Here is a 14,554-nt window from a genome sequence, read left to right as displayed (position 1 = left end):
TACTGAAAGAGGCACTGAAGAGGTAGGAAAAACAGTCCGGAATAGCTGGTGACACTCCTCTCACATCCCCTAGCAGCAACTGTGTGGTGCAGAGCACTTCTGTGCTCTGGGGAGAGGGAGAGCCAGCAATTGTGAGGCACTGAACTCAGTGCTGCCTTTGTTATAGCAGAAAGCCAAACCAAACCACACTCAGCTGGTACCCTCCCACAGAGGGAGTATTTAAACCAGCCCCTGCCAGGGCAAAATCACCGATTCCAGTGGTTGTAGCTTGAGTTTTGGAAAGCCTCATGACTGCCAGCTAAAGCGCTCTGGCATCCCAGATAAATGTGAGAGGAAGTCTAGGCCCCAAGGACTGCAACACCTACGGGAATCTTAGTGCTGAACTGGATCTGGAGACAGTGGACTAGGAGGACACGTGACCTACTGAGACACCAGCCAGGGCAGCCAAGGGAATGCTGGCATTGCCCCTCCTCTAAACCCAGGCTACATAGCTTGCAGCTCCAAAAGAGACTTCTTCCTTTCACTTGAGGAGAGGAGAGGGAAGGATGGGGAGGACTTTGTTTTGCATCTTGGATACCAGCTCACACACAGCAGGATAGGACAGCAGTAAGAGTTGTGAGGCCCCCTTTCCAGGCCCTAGATCCCAGACATTTCTAGATACACCCTGGGCCAGAAAAGAATCCACCACCTTAAAGGGAAGGGCCCAGTACTGGTAGGATTCATCACCTGCTAACTGAAGAGTCCTTGGGCCCTGAATAACCAGCAGCAATACCCAGGTACTATGCCAAGGACCTTGAATGAGACACTGAGACTTGATAGCTTTAGGTGAAACTCAGCACATTCCAGCTGTGGTGGCTATGTGGTAAAACTCCTTCTGCTTGAGAAAAGTGAAGGGAAAAGTAAAAAGGACTTTGTCTTGCACCTTAAGTACCAACTCAGCCACAGCGGGTAAAGCACCAAGTTGGTTCTTGGGGTTCCCAGTTCTAGGACTTGGCTCTTGGATGGCATTTCTGGACCTTCCCTGGACCAGAAGGGAGCCCACTTCCCTGAAAGGTGAGTCTTAGGCCAGGCAGCATTCGCCACAAGCTGACTAAAGATACTTCAAGTTTTAAGGGAATATTGGCAGTAGTGTGGCATTACTCCCCATGGGCCTGAGGTGGGAATGGCCACAGGGTGAGGCTCCTCTGCCTTTGGAAATGAGAGGGAAGAGTGAGAAGGACTGCATCTTGTGGTTTGAATGCCCATTCAACCACAGTACAATAGAACACAAGATAGACTTCTAAAGATTTTTACTGTAGCCACTGGCTCCCGGTATCATCTCTGGACCCACCCTGGGGCTAGGGGCAATGGCTGTCCTGAAGGGAAAGACATAGGCCTGGCTGGTTTTGCCATCTGTGGATTGTAGAGCCCCAGGGTTTTTAGTGAAATAGGTAGTGGCCAGGGAGTGATTATAGCAGGCCTTGGGTGAGACCCAGTGCTGTGCTGGCTTCAGGTCTGACCCAGCACAGTCCTAGTGGTGGTGGCCACAGGAGTGATTGTGTCATTCCACCCCCAGCTCCCAGTGGCCCAGAACAGAGAGAGTCTCTGTTTGTTTGGGAGAAAGTAAGGGAGGACAACAAGAGGCTCTGCCTAGTAATCTAGAGAATTCTTCTGGATCTTGTCTAAGATGATCAAAGCAGTACCTCTACAAGTCTGCAAGAACCACAGTATTACTGGGCTTGGTGTCTCCCCTAAAACAGATACAACCTAGATCACAACACCCAAGTTCTTTTGAATATCTCAAAAGCCTTCCCAAGAAGGACGGACACAAACAAGGCCCAACAGTGACAACTACAACAAATACCTAACTCTTCAATGCCCAGACTTAGACAAACATCTGCAAGTATCAAGATGATCCAGGAAAACATGACCTCACAAAATGAACTAAATAATGTACCAAGGATCAATCCTGGAGAAACAGAGATATGTGACTGTATTAGTCCATTTTCACACTGCAATAAAGAACTACCTGAGACTGGATAATTTATAAAGGAAAGAGGCTTAACTGATCCACAGTTTCACATGGCTGGGGAGGCCTCTGGAAACTTAAAATCATGGCAGAAGGTGAAAGAGAAGCAAAACACATCTTACGTGGCAGTGGGGACTGGGGTAATGATAAACACATTTAAACCATCAGATCTCATGAGAACTTACTATTATGAGAACACCATGGGGGAAACCACAGCTCATGATCCAATCACCTCCCACCAGGCACCTCCCTTGACACAGGGGGTTACAATTTAAGATGAGATTTGGGTGGGGACACAGAGCCAAACTGTATCATTATGTCCATGGCCCCTCCCAAATCTTATGTCCTTCTCACGTTTCAAAACCAATCATGCCTTCCCAACAATCCCCCAAATTCTTAATTCATTCCAGCATTAACTCAAGTGTCCAAGTCCAAAGTCTTATCTGAGACAAGGCAAGTCTCTTCCACCTATAAGCCTGTAAAATCAAAAACAAGTTAGTTACTTCCAAGATACACTGAGGGTACAGGCATTGTGTAAGTGTTGCCATTCCAAATGGGAAAAAATGGCCAAAACAAAGGAATCACAGGCCCCATGCAAGTTTGAAACCCAGCAGGGCAGCCATTAAATCTTAAAGATCCAAAATAATCTCCTTTGACTCCATATCTCACATCTAGGACACAGTGATGCAAGAGATGGGCTCCCAAGGCCTTGGACAGCTCAGCCTCTGTGGCTCTGCAGGGTACAGCCTCTCCAGCTGCTTTCATTGGCTGGCATTGAGTGCCCGTGGCTTTTCCAGGTGCACAGCACAAGCTGTCGGTGTATTTACTATTCAGAGGTTTGGAAGGCAGTGGCCGTCTTCTCACAACTTCACTAGACAGTGCCCCAGTAGGGACTCAGGGTGGGGGCTCCAACCCTACATTTCCCCTCTGCATTGCCTTAGTAAAGGTTCTCCATGAGGGCTCCACCCCTGCAATAGATTTCTGCCTAGACAACCAGGCATTTCCATACATCCTCTGAAATCTAGGTGGAGGCTTCTAAAGCTCAACTCTTATCTTCTACACACCCACAGGCCTTATGCCACATGAAAGTCATGAAGGCTTGGGGCTTTCACCCTCTGAAGTAACAGCCTGAGCTGTACCTTGGCCCCTTTTAGTCATGGCTGGAGCTGGAGCAGCTGGGATGCAGACTGCCATGTCCCAAGGCTGCATAGAGCAGCAGAGCCCTGAGCCTGGCCCATAAAACTATTTGTCTCTCCTAGGCATCCAGGCCTGTGATGGGAGGGACTGCTGTGAGGATGTCTGAAATGCCCTGGAGACATTTTCCCCCACTGTCTTGGCTATTAACATTTTGCTTCTCTTTACTTATGCAAATTTCTGCAGCCAGTTTGAATTTCTCCCCAGAGAATGGGCTTTTCTTTTCTACCCATTTGCAGTGGTCAGGCTGCAAATTTTTCAAACTTTTATCCTCTGTTTCCCTTTTAAATATAAGTTCCAGTTTCAGACCATCTCTTTGTGAATGTCTATGACTGTTTGCTTTAAGAAAAAAAGCCAGGCTCTCGGCCTTAGTGCCATTTTTTTTGGAAACCTCTGCGCCATGAGAGCCAAGTGGAGGAAGAAACGAATGCGCAGGCTGAAGCGCAAAAGAAGAAAGATGAGGCAGGGGTCCAAGTAAACCGCTAGCTTGTTGCACCATGGAGGCCACAGGAGTAGAAACATGGAATGCCAGATGCTGGGGATGCTGGTACAAGTTGTGGGACTGCATGCTACTGTCTAGAGCGTGTCTCAATGGATCTAGAACTTCATTGCCATCTGATCGCTGATCACCTCTGAGACCCACCTTGCTCATAACCAAAACTGCCCATGTTGGTCTTTTGTCCTGGACCTGTGACATTCTGGACTATTTCTGTGTTTACTTGTGGCCGAGTGTAACAACCATACAATAAATCACCTCTTCCGCTGTCTTAGCTGAAGAATTTAAAAAGAAAAAAAGCCAGATCACATCTTGAATACTTTGCTGTTTAGAAATTTCTTCTGCCAGATACCCTAAATCATCTGTCTCAAGTTCAAAGTTCCACAGATATCTAAGGCAAGGGAAAAATGCTTCCAGTCTCTTTGATAAAGCATAGCAAGAGTAACTTTTTATCCAGTTCCCAGTAAGTTCCTCATATCCATCTGAGACCACCTCAGCCTGGACTTCATTGTCCACACCACTATCAGCATTTTAGTCACAACCATCCAACAAGTCTCTAGGGAGTTCCAAACTTTCTCACATCTTCCTGTCTTCTTCAGAGCCCTCCAAACTGTTCTAACCTCTGCTCATTACCCAGTTCCAAAGTCACTTGACATTTTCAGGTCTCTTTATAGGAGTGCCCCCAAACTCCTGGTACCAATTTTCTGTATTATTAATAGTTTGTTTTCACACTGCTATGAAGAACTACCTGAGACTAAGTAATTTATTAAAAAAAAAAAAGAAAGAGATTTAATTGACTCACAGTTCCACATGGCTAGAGAGGGCTCAGGAAACTTAAAATTATAGTGGAAGGTGAAAGGGAAGCAAGGCATGTCTTACATGGCAGCAGGAGTTGGGGGGACTGCAAACACATTTAAACCATCAGATCTCATGAGAACTCACTCACTATCACAAGAACAGCATGGGGGAAACCTCTTCCATAATCCAACCACCTCCCACAAGGTTCCTCCCTCAACACATGGGGATTACAATTGGAGAGGAAAACTGGGTGGAGAAAACAAGTAACAAAATGGCAAGAGTAAGTTCTTATCCCCCATAATAACATTGAAGATGTTTTTTCTTTGCTGCATCTACCGAGAGAATGAAGACCATTCTCAGCAATCAGACTGTCAACATTCCAGAAAATGTTGGCATTACTCTGAAGGGATGCACAGTTTTTGTGAAGGGCTCAAAGGAACACTGTGATGTGAATTAATCACATCAGTGCAGAACCCAGTCTTTTTTTTTTTTTTAATTCTGGATAGCCTTGCTGTAAGAACCCAGTCTTCTTAGGGAAATAAAAAAAAAGAGGCTCCAGGTTGACAAAGGGTGGGGTAACAGAAAGAAACTGGTTACTATTATGACCTTGGTAGTCATGCACAGAACATGATCAAGGGTGTTACACTGAGCTTGCATTACAAGATGAGGTCTGTGGATGCCCACTTTGTCATCAACAACATTATCCAGGAAAATGGGTCTCTTGTTGAAATCCAAAATTTCTTGGGTGAAAAATACATCCAATGGATTTGGATGAGGCCAGGTGTTACTTGTTCAGTATTTCAAGTACAAAAAGATGAATTAATCCTTGAAGGAAATGACATTGAGCTTGTTTCAAATTTAGTGGCTTTGATTCAGCAAGCCACAACAGTTAAAAACAAGGATATCAGAAAATTTTTGGATATTATCAGAGTCTCTGCAAAAGAAGCTGTTTAGCAGGCTGATAAATAAGATCTAAGAGTTGTTCAGCTACAGAAACAAGATGCTAGATGATTCCTAACATCTATTTGTGATATTTAAATAATGCAATAGACAACGTGTTGATTTGGAAAAAATAATAACATTGAGTATAAACGGACTAAACTCTCCAATCAAAAGACATAGAGTGGCCAAATGGATAAAAAACATAAGACCCAACAGGGCATGGTGATTCACAACTATAATCTTACACTTCAGTAGGCCAAGGCGGGAAATCCACTTGAGTCCAAGAGTTTGAGACCAGTCTGGGCAACATAGCAAGACCTTGTCTCTTTTTCTTTTTTAAATGTAAAAAACACACAGAAAAAACAAAACTCATTGATCTGTTGCCTATAAGAAACATATTTCACCTATAAAGACACAGGTAAACTGAAAATAAAAGAATGGAAAAAGATAGTCCATGCCAATGGAAACTAAAAAAGAACAGGAGTAGCTATACTTCTATCAGACAAAATAGATTTCAAGATGAAAACTGTAAGAAGAGATAAAGAAGTTCACTATATAATGATAATGGGGTCAATTCAGCAAGAGGATATAACAATTATAAATATATATGTAGCAACACTGAAGCCCTTAGATATATAAATATTATTAGAGCTAAAGAGAGACAGACTCTAATATGATAATAGCTGGAGACTTCAACACCCTACTTTCAGCATTGGACAGATCTTCCAACAGAAAATCAACAAAGAAACACCAGACTTAACCCACACTACAGACCAAATGGATCTAATAGATATTTACAGAGCAGTTCATCCAATGACAGCAAAATACACATTCTTTTCCTCAGCACATGCATCATTTTCAAGGATAGACCATATGTTAGGTCACGAAACACGTCTTAAAACATTCAAAAAAGTGAAATAATATGAAGCATCTTCTCTGACCGCAATGGAATAAAAGTAGAAATCAATAATAAGAGGAATTTGGAAACTACACAAACACATGGAAATTAAATAACATGCTTCTGAATGACTAGTAGTTTAATGAAGAAATTAAGAAGGAAATTGAAAATTTTCTTGAAAGAAATGATAATAGAAACACAACATACTAAAACCTATATGATATAGCAAAAGCAGTACTAAGACGGAATTTTATAGCTGTAAGTGCCTACATTAAAAAGAAGAAAAACTTCAAACAAACCACTTAACAATACATCTTTAAAACCAAAAGAGCAAGAACAAACCAAACCAATGATGGTATGGCATAAAATACACACATAGACTAATGGAACAGAATAGAGAACCCAGAAATAAATTGACACAGCTACAGTGAACTCATTTTCTATAAGGGTGCCAAGAACATACACTGGGGAAAGAGACAGTCTCTTCAATAAATGGTGCTGGGAAAACAATATCCATATGCAGAAAAATAAAACTAGACCCCTATCTCTTGCCATATACAAAAATCAAATTAACATGGATTGAAGAAGTAAATCTAAAACCTCAAACTATGAAACTACTACAATAAAATATTAGGAAAACTCTCCAGGACATAAGTCTGGGCTGATTTCTTGAGTAATACCCGACAAGTACAGGCAACCAAAGCAAAAATGAACAAATGGGATCACATCAAGTTTAAAACTTCTGCCAGCAAAGAACAATCAACAAAGTAAAGAGACAATCCATAGAATGGGAGAAAATATTTGCAAACTACTCATCTTACAAGGGATTAATAACCAGAATATATAAGGAGCTCAAACAACTCTAGAGGAAAAAATCTAAAACTTTGATTTTAAAATGAGCAAAATATTTGAATAGACATTTCTCAAAAGAAGACATACAAATAGCATATGAACAGGTGTTCAATGTTGATTATGAGAAAAATGCAAATTAAAACTACATTGAGCTATTATCTCACCTCAGTTAAAATTGATTATATCCAAAAGACAGGAAATAACAAATGCTGGTAAGGAAGTGGAGAAAAGGGAACTGATATGGTTTGGCTATTTCCCCACCCAAATCTCATCTTTAATTGTTCTCCCATAATTATCATATGCTGCGGGAGGGACGTGGTGAGAGATAATTTGAATCATGCGAGCGGTTTCCCCTATACTGTTCCCATGGTAGTGAATAAGTGTCATGACATCTGATGGTTTTATCGGAGGCTTCCACTTTTGCATCTTCCCCATTTTCTCTTGCCACTGCCATACAAGGAGTGTCTTTTGCCTCCTGCCATGATTCTGAGGCCTCCCCGGCCATGTGGAACTGTAAGTCTAGTTAAACCTCTTTTTCTTCCCAGTCTCAGGTATGTCTTTATCAGTAGCGTGAAAACACACTAATACAGGAACTCTTGTACACTGTTGGTGAGAATGTAAATCAGTACAACCACTATGGAGAATAGTTTGGAGGTTCCTCAAAAAACTACAAATAGAGCTACCACACAATCCAGCAATCTCACTGCTGGGTATATACCCAAAAGAAAGGAAATCAGTATATCAAAAAGATATCTGCATTCCCATGTTTGTTGCAGCTCTGTTCACAATAACCAAGATTTGGAAGCAACCTACATGTTCATCAACAGATAAATGGATAAAGAAAATATGATACATATACACAATGGAGTACTATTCAGCCACAAAAAAGAATGAGATTCTGTCATTTGCAAAACCATGAATGGAACTGGAGGTCATTATGTTAAGTGAAGTAAGTCAAGCACAGAAAGACAAAAATCACGTTTTCACTTATTTGTGGGATCTGAAAATGAAAACAATTGAACCCATGGAGATAGAGAGTAGACGGATGGTTAGCAGAGGCTAAGAAAGGTAATGGAGGTGGGGGAGGAGGGGTGGTTAATGGGTACAAAAAAATAGAATGAATAAATAAGGCCTGGTAGTTGACAGCACAACAAGGTGACTATAATCAATAATAACTGAATTGTACATTTTAAAATAACTAAAAGAGAGTACAATTGGATTGTGACACAAAGAATAAATGCTTGAGGAGATGGACACCCCATTTTTCATGATGTGATTTTTTTTTTTTTTTTTTTTTGAGACGGAGTTTCGCTCTTGATACCCAGGCTGGAGTGCAATGGCGCGATCTCGGCTCACCGCAACCTCCACCTCCTGGGTTCAGGCAATTCTCCTGCCTCAGCCTTCTGAGTAGCTGGGATTACAGGCACACGCCACCATGCCCAGCTAATTTTTTGTATTAGTAGAGACGGGGTTTCACCATGTTGACCAGGATGGTCTCGATCTCTTGACCTCGTGATCCACCCGCCTCGGCCTCCCAAAGTGCTGGGATTACAGGCTTGAGCCACCGCGCCTGGCCGATGTGATTATTACACATTGCATGCCTGTATCAAAACATCTTATGTACCCCATAAATATATATGCCTACCATGTTCCCACCAACATTAAAAATTATTTAAGAAATTATAAAAAGAAAATAGATCATATGAGGACACAGTGAGAAGACAGCTATCTGCAAATGAGTAAGGGAGGCCTCACAAGAAACCAATTCTGGCACCTTGATCTTGAGCTTTCAGCCCCCAGAACTGTGAGAAAATAAATTTCTGTTGTTTAAGCCACCCAGTCGGTGGTATTCTGTTATGGCAGCCCAAGTAGACTAATACAATCATTTTACCACTGCTAATTAAGACTCCTCAATAAATCCACCACAGTTTTTTTTTTTTTTAAATGGAACCTTAAGACACCTGATATTCTGAAAAGATTTCAACATGGTGAAAGTATTACCAAAAGATATTTCTCATGTTCTCTATCTACCACTAACTCTCTAGGTGATCTCATCCAGGTTCCATGTCTTTAAAAATCACTTGTATACTGATGACTCTAACATTTATGTCTCCAGACTCAATCTGTTCCCTCTGCAGCTATTAATTTGTCTCCCAATATCCATTCTGCCTTTTGCCCTAGCCATCTTTCTATAAAGCAACATTCTCAATCTCTTCTTCAGCAAGATGTGGTCATCTGACTAACTTTTGACCAATGGGATACATGTTGAGTGCAGCTTCCAGGGAGTGTTCTTTTGGGGAGTACAATGATGTGATCTTGGCTCACAGAGACCTCAAACTCCTGGGCTCAAGTGATCTTCAGCCTCCTGAGTACCTGGGATTACGGGTACACCACCCAGAGAGTGTTTTTAAGCAGGGGCTAACGTGACATGATAACTGGTGCTCCAGTCACCATTTGGACCATGAAGCAAGAAGCTAAGTATAGCAGAGAAAGAAGATAAAAGGATCTTGGGTCCTTAAGTATGAGTCTGCCTTTTCAGCCCTGGATTTCTTTTATATGAGAAGGAAATAAACGTACTTGTGAAAGCTGTTTCTGGGTTTCTGTTGTTTCATAAACAGTGGAACCTAATCCTAATTAATATATTGTCAAATAAGTGTCTCAAAGTTAACAAGTAAAAAAAGACAACTCTTGATATGCCCTAAAACTTGCTCCTCTCAATAAATAGTACTACCATTCACCTGCTTGGTCAGGGAAAAACCTAAACATTGGCGAAAAAAAAAATTTGTTTTCAAGATTGCGACTTAGATACATAGAGAGATGGAAGAAGTAAAGGACATGGAGTTGAAAATGAGAAGGTCTAACACATATCTAATAGAATTTTCAGAAGTTAGCTGAGAATGGTCCAGTACAAATAGCATACTGGAAACAGGGAGATTCAGTGGATGTGGGTATCCTGGAAACTGAAATCTCCTCCTGTTCTCTTCTCTTACTGGGCTTCAAGAATGCTGGGAATAAAATGTTTCTTCTCCAGGTAGGAATTTTAAAAATATCCAGAAAGTGAAATTTGTTGTACACGTGAGTTTCCAAACCTACATTAGTATTTGCTTTATCTGTCATCAGGCAGTGTTATAACTCAGTAAATTTATATAAAATGTAAAAAGGGGTATCACATTTTCATAAATAAACTTTGAAATATAAACATAATTTATGTTACTAGTTCTTTGTGAATAAAAATGTAGAAACATTCTGCTGCTCTGAGAGCAAGTGTGTCTTAGTCAATTATGGATATAGTGGAAAAGACTTTAACCTTAGAGTCAGATAAATATGGCTCTGCAATCTGCTGGCAGGATTACTTTTTCTTTCCACAGAATCTTCTCTGGAGAATCTCGCCAATCTAAGAGGAAAGAACTAAAGATGCAGAAAGCACTTATTCTTCAGACAAAGCAAGACAGACCACCTGCAGGAAAGCTCACAGTTCTCAAGCCCAACCATACATTCAGACCATCCCAACAGCTTTATAGTTCCCTGGTACAATCTTGCCTGGTATTCATGCCCTTGAGTAATCCCTTTCACACTGAATGGGGCTGACTCATAGAACCAACAGGATATTGAGAATATGATGGTGTATGCATTTCAAAGTTAGGTCGAAAAAGTCATTGCACCTTCCAACTTGCTGTCTCTCAGATCACTCACTCTGAAGGAAGCCAGCTACCATGTCATGAGGACATGTAAGCAGGCCTGGGGAGAGGATTACTGTAAGTGAGCAAAATTCCTCACCTTTTATTGAAAGTAGATAAATTGCCGGGTGCAGTGAAACACCTGTAATCCGAGCACTTTGGGAGGCTGAGGCAGGCGGATCACAAGATCAGGAGCTGAAGACCAGCCTGACCAAGAGACCAGCCTGGCCAATATGGTGAAATCCCATCTCTACTAAAAATACAAAAATTAGCCAGGCTTGGTGGTGGGTGCCTGTAATCCGAGCTACTCGGGAGGCTGAGACAGGAGAACTGAACCCGGGAGGTGGAGGTTGCAGTGAGCCAAGATTGCACCATTGCACTCCAGGCTGGGTGACAGCATGAGACTCCGACAGACAGACAGAAAGAAAGAAAGAAGGGAGGGAGGTAGGTAGGGAGGGGCAGAGAAAAGAGAGAGAGAGAAAGATGAAAGAAAGAAAGAGAGAAAGAAAGGAGGGAGGGAGGGAAGGAGGAAGGAAGGAAGGGAGGGAGGGAGGGAAAGGAGGGAGAGAGAGGAAGGAAGGGAGGGAGGAAGGGAGGGAGAGAAAGAAAGAAAGAAAGGAGGGAAGGAGAGAGAAAGAGAGAAGGGAGGGAGGGAGGGAAGGAGGAAGGAAGGAAGGGAGGGAGGGAGAGAGAGGAAGGGAGGGAGGGAGGAAGGGAGGGAGGGAAAGAAAGAAAGAAGGGAGGGAGGGAGAGAGAAAGAAAGAAAGAAAATCAAATTGCTTAAAGTAGATAAATCAGGAAACAGTAGTATAAACACATTACTTAGGAACAGTAGATATAACCACCTGTAATCCCAGCACTTTGGGAGGCTGAGGTGAGCAGATTGCTTGAGGCCAGAAGTTTGAGACCAGCCTGGGCAACGTGGCAAAACAGTCTCTGCAAAAAATACAAAAATTAGATGGGTGTGAGTGCATGCACCTGTAATCCCAGCTATTTGGGAGGCTGAGGTGGGAGGATAACTTGAGCCCACGAGGTGGAGGCTTCAGTGAGCTGAGATCGCACCACTGCACTCCAGCCTGGGTGACAGAGCAAGACCCTGTCTCAAAAAAAAAGAACAGTACATATAACTAACAGATGAATTTAAAACAAAAATGGTGAAAATAATAATTTAACAATAATTTATTTAATTGATATAATCAATAAAAATGCTATTTTATATTAATATTAATGGCAGATGTACAGGTGAGACTACTGGAGATATTGTAGGACAAAATAGAAGGTAGAAGAAGGAAACTAACATATACTAAGCACCTATTTTGTGAGTAAAATGAGGTTCTGAGAGAAAGAGTAACCCCACCAGCAGATTGCAGAGCCAGTATATACATCCACATTTATCTGACTCTAAGGTCAAAGACTTTTCCACTATATTCATAATTGACCAAGACACACTAGCTCTCAGAGCAGCAGAATGTTTCCACATTTTTATTCACAAAGAACTAATAACATAAATTATGTTTATATTTCAAAGCTTATTTATGAAAATGTGATACCCCTTCTTACATTTTACATAAATTTAGTGAGTTATAACACTGCCTGATGACAGGCAAAACAAATACTAATGTAGGTTTGGAAACTCACGTGTACAACAAATTTCACTTTCTGGATTTTTTTTTTTATTGCATTTTAGGTTTTGGGATACATGTGAAAAACATGCAAGATTGTTGCATAGGTGCATACGTGGCAGTGTGATTTGCTGCCTTCCTCCCCTTCACCTATATGTGGCATTTCTCCCCATGCTATCTCTCCCCAACTCCCCACCCCCCGCTGTCCCCCCAACTCCCCCCCAACAGACCCCAGTGTATAGTGCTCCCCACTTTCTGGATATTTTTAAAACTCAGCTTAATTTCCTTAGGTGCCCCATTAACCTGATGGCAGAAATTAAATCTCAGGCAATTCTTTGTTCTCCCACAAGTACACTTTCTTCAGAGTTGTGCTGAAGTTCTGAGGAGGATGGGAGGAGGATAGGAAATGGCCAGGCCTTTGCCCATCTATCCTCCAGCATTCTCCCATCCTGCCCCAGGTTGTCAGTCCACATAGGTGGCTGGTGCATCACACCTCATTCTTCTCAGTGAGGTCCCTGAAGCTTGGGCAGCTCTCCCTGCTACTTCTATACCTCTCTCAGGCACTCTAGACTTCATTACTCTATTTCTGCACTTCTGAGCTGCAGAAAACTCCTTGATGCTCTTGAACATCCCACCTGCCTAGAAACCTTTTGTAGTCTCTTCTCCTCTGTTGCATTGCCATTGCCAGAAGGCCCTTTCCAGAAAGCAAATCACAAGTTTGTTCTGCTCTCAGATCCACAACTCTATGTGTGGTTCTGTCATTTCCCCTTTCAGACTCAGCCAGGGATTGAGAAAGGCAGAGTACTATGACCCTTTCTGGGGCCCCACTAGCTCTGAAGTATCCTTTCTTCTCTTTCAAGTCTCTTCTTTCTCCCTAGTGTGCAGAATCTGAGGAAATAAGAAGGCATGCTCTGACCCATCAGGTTTTTTCCACACCATGAGTATTAAACTTCAAAAGGCTTTACTCTTCCTTTTGCAACATTGCTTTCCCAGTCTACCTACCCAAATTGGGAGAAATAAGAAATACTCATTTAAAAAAATCATGGTTTTACACACAGCAGCTTATCAAAAAGTCATGGTTAACATTTCAAACCTGTGATGCCACCATATGGGTAATTGTGCCAGATGCTGGAAATATAAATAAAAATGTGATTAAATTCCTGCAGTCAGGATGGGTCCAGGGTCACATTGTTATTAGGTGGATACAAAGGAAAAAAACAGCAGTGATGATATAGTATTTAGTGCAATCTCGGAACTATTTATAGACAAGAGGAATATGATTAGGTGGAGGGAAGGGGTAAGTACTTGAAAAGTTTTTCAATGGAAAACTCAACCTGATTTTGGCCAAGGTTGGGAAGGCATTTCAAGTAGGAAGAACAGCCATAGACAAAGGCATGGAAGCCCAAGAGGATGTGATAACTTTCAAGAGACACAGATGGTATGGTTGGAGACTAGATTATGTAAGGAAGAGGATGGACAAACAGGAGCGGTAGGTGACCCAAGATCAAAAGGATGCCACACTAGAAAGCTACATTGCACCCTGAAGATTATTTAAAGGCGTCATATAATTTTAGGCTGGAAAATTAATATAATCTGTTTTGTGTTTATAAAGATTACTCTAGCAGAATGTGGAGAACTAAAGTGAGAAGAATATTAAAATCCAACAACGCATGTTCTTACTCATAGGCGGTGTTGAACAATGAGAACACATGGACACAGGGAGGGGAACGTCACACAGTGGGGTCTGTTTTGGGGTGGGGCTAGGGGAGGGATAGCAGGGGGTGCGGAGATTGGGGAGGGATAACATTGAGAGAAATACCTAATATAGGGGACGGGGGGATGAAGGCAGCAAACCACCGTGGCAAGTGCATACCTATGTAATGATCCTGCAAGATCTGCACATGTACCCCAGGAATTAAAGTATAATAAAAAAGATATTTAAAAAAGAGAGAGATAAAAGAGCCCAAGTTAAGGCAATGACAGTGGGGAATGGGAAAAAAGTTGGAAATTCATTCACGAGATATGTTTGGGGCAAAATTCTAGAACTTGGGATAAAAGAGTGAAAGA

General features: G+C 41.9%; 1 long non-coding RNA gene and 1 pseudogene across 1 annotated transcript in view; one reads left to right on the top strand and one right to left on the bottom strand.

The window, feature by feature from the left end:
- Positions 1–14,554, bottom strand: part of LOC135274231 (uncharacterized) — a 115,341-nt gene that overhangs the window by 39,242 nt on the left and 61,545 nt on the right. The window lies entirely within an intron of this gene.
- LOC105726926 (large ribosomal subunit protein uL6-like) lies at positions 4,840–5,465 on the top strand (annotated as a pseudogene).

The sequence above is a fragment of the Aotus nancymaae genome, unplaced genomic scaffold, assembly GCF_030222135.1.
Source record: "Aotus nancymaae isolate 86718 unplaced genomic scaffold, 86718_ANA_hifiasm-v0.15.2.pri h1tg000011l, whole genome shotgun sequence".
In the NCBI taxonomy this organism is placed as follows: Eukaryota; Metazoa; Chordata; class Mammalia; order Primates; family Aotidae; genus Aotus; species Aotus nancymaae.
Note: the sequence above shows the minus strand (reverse complement) of the source record. Positions and strands in the feature narration are given on the sequence as shown.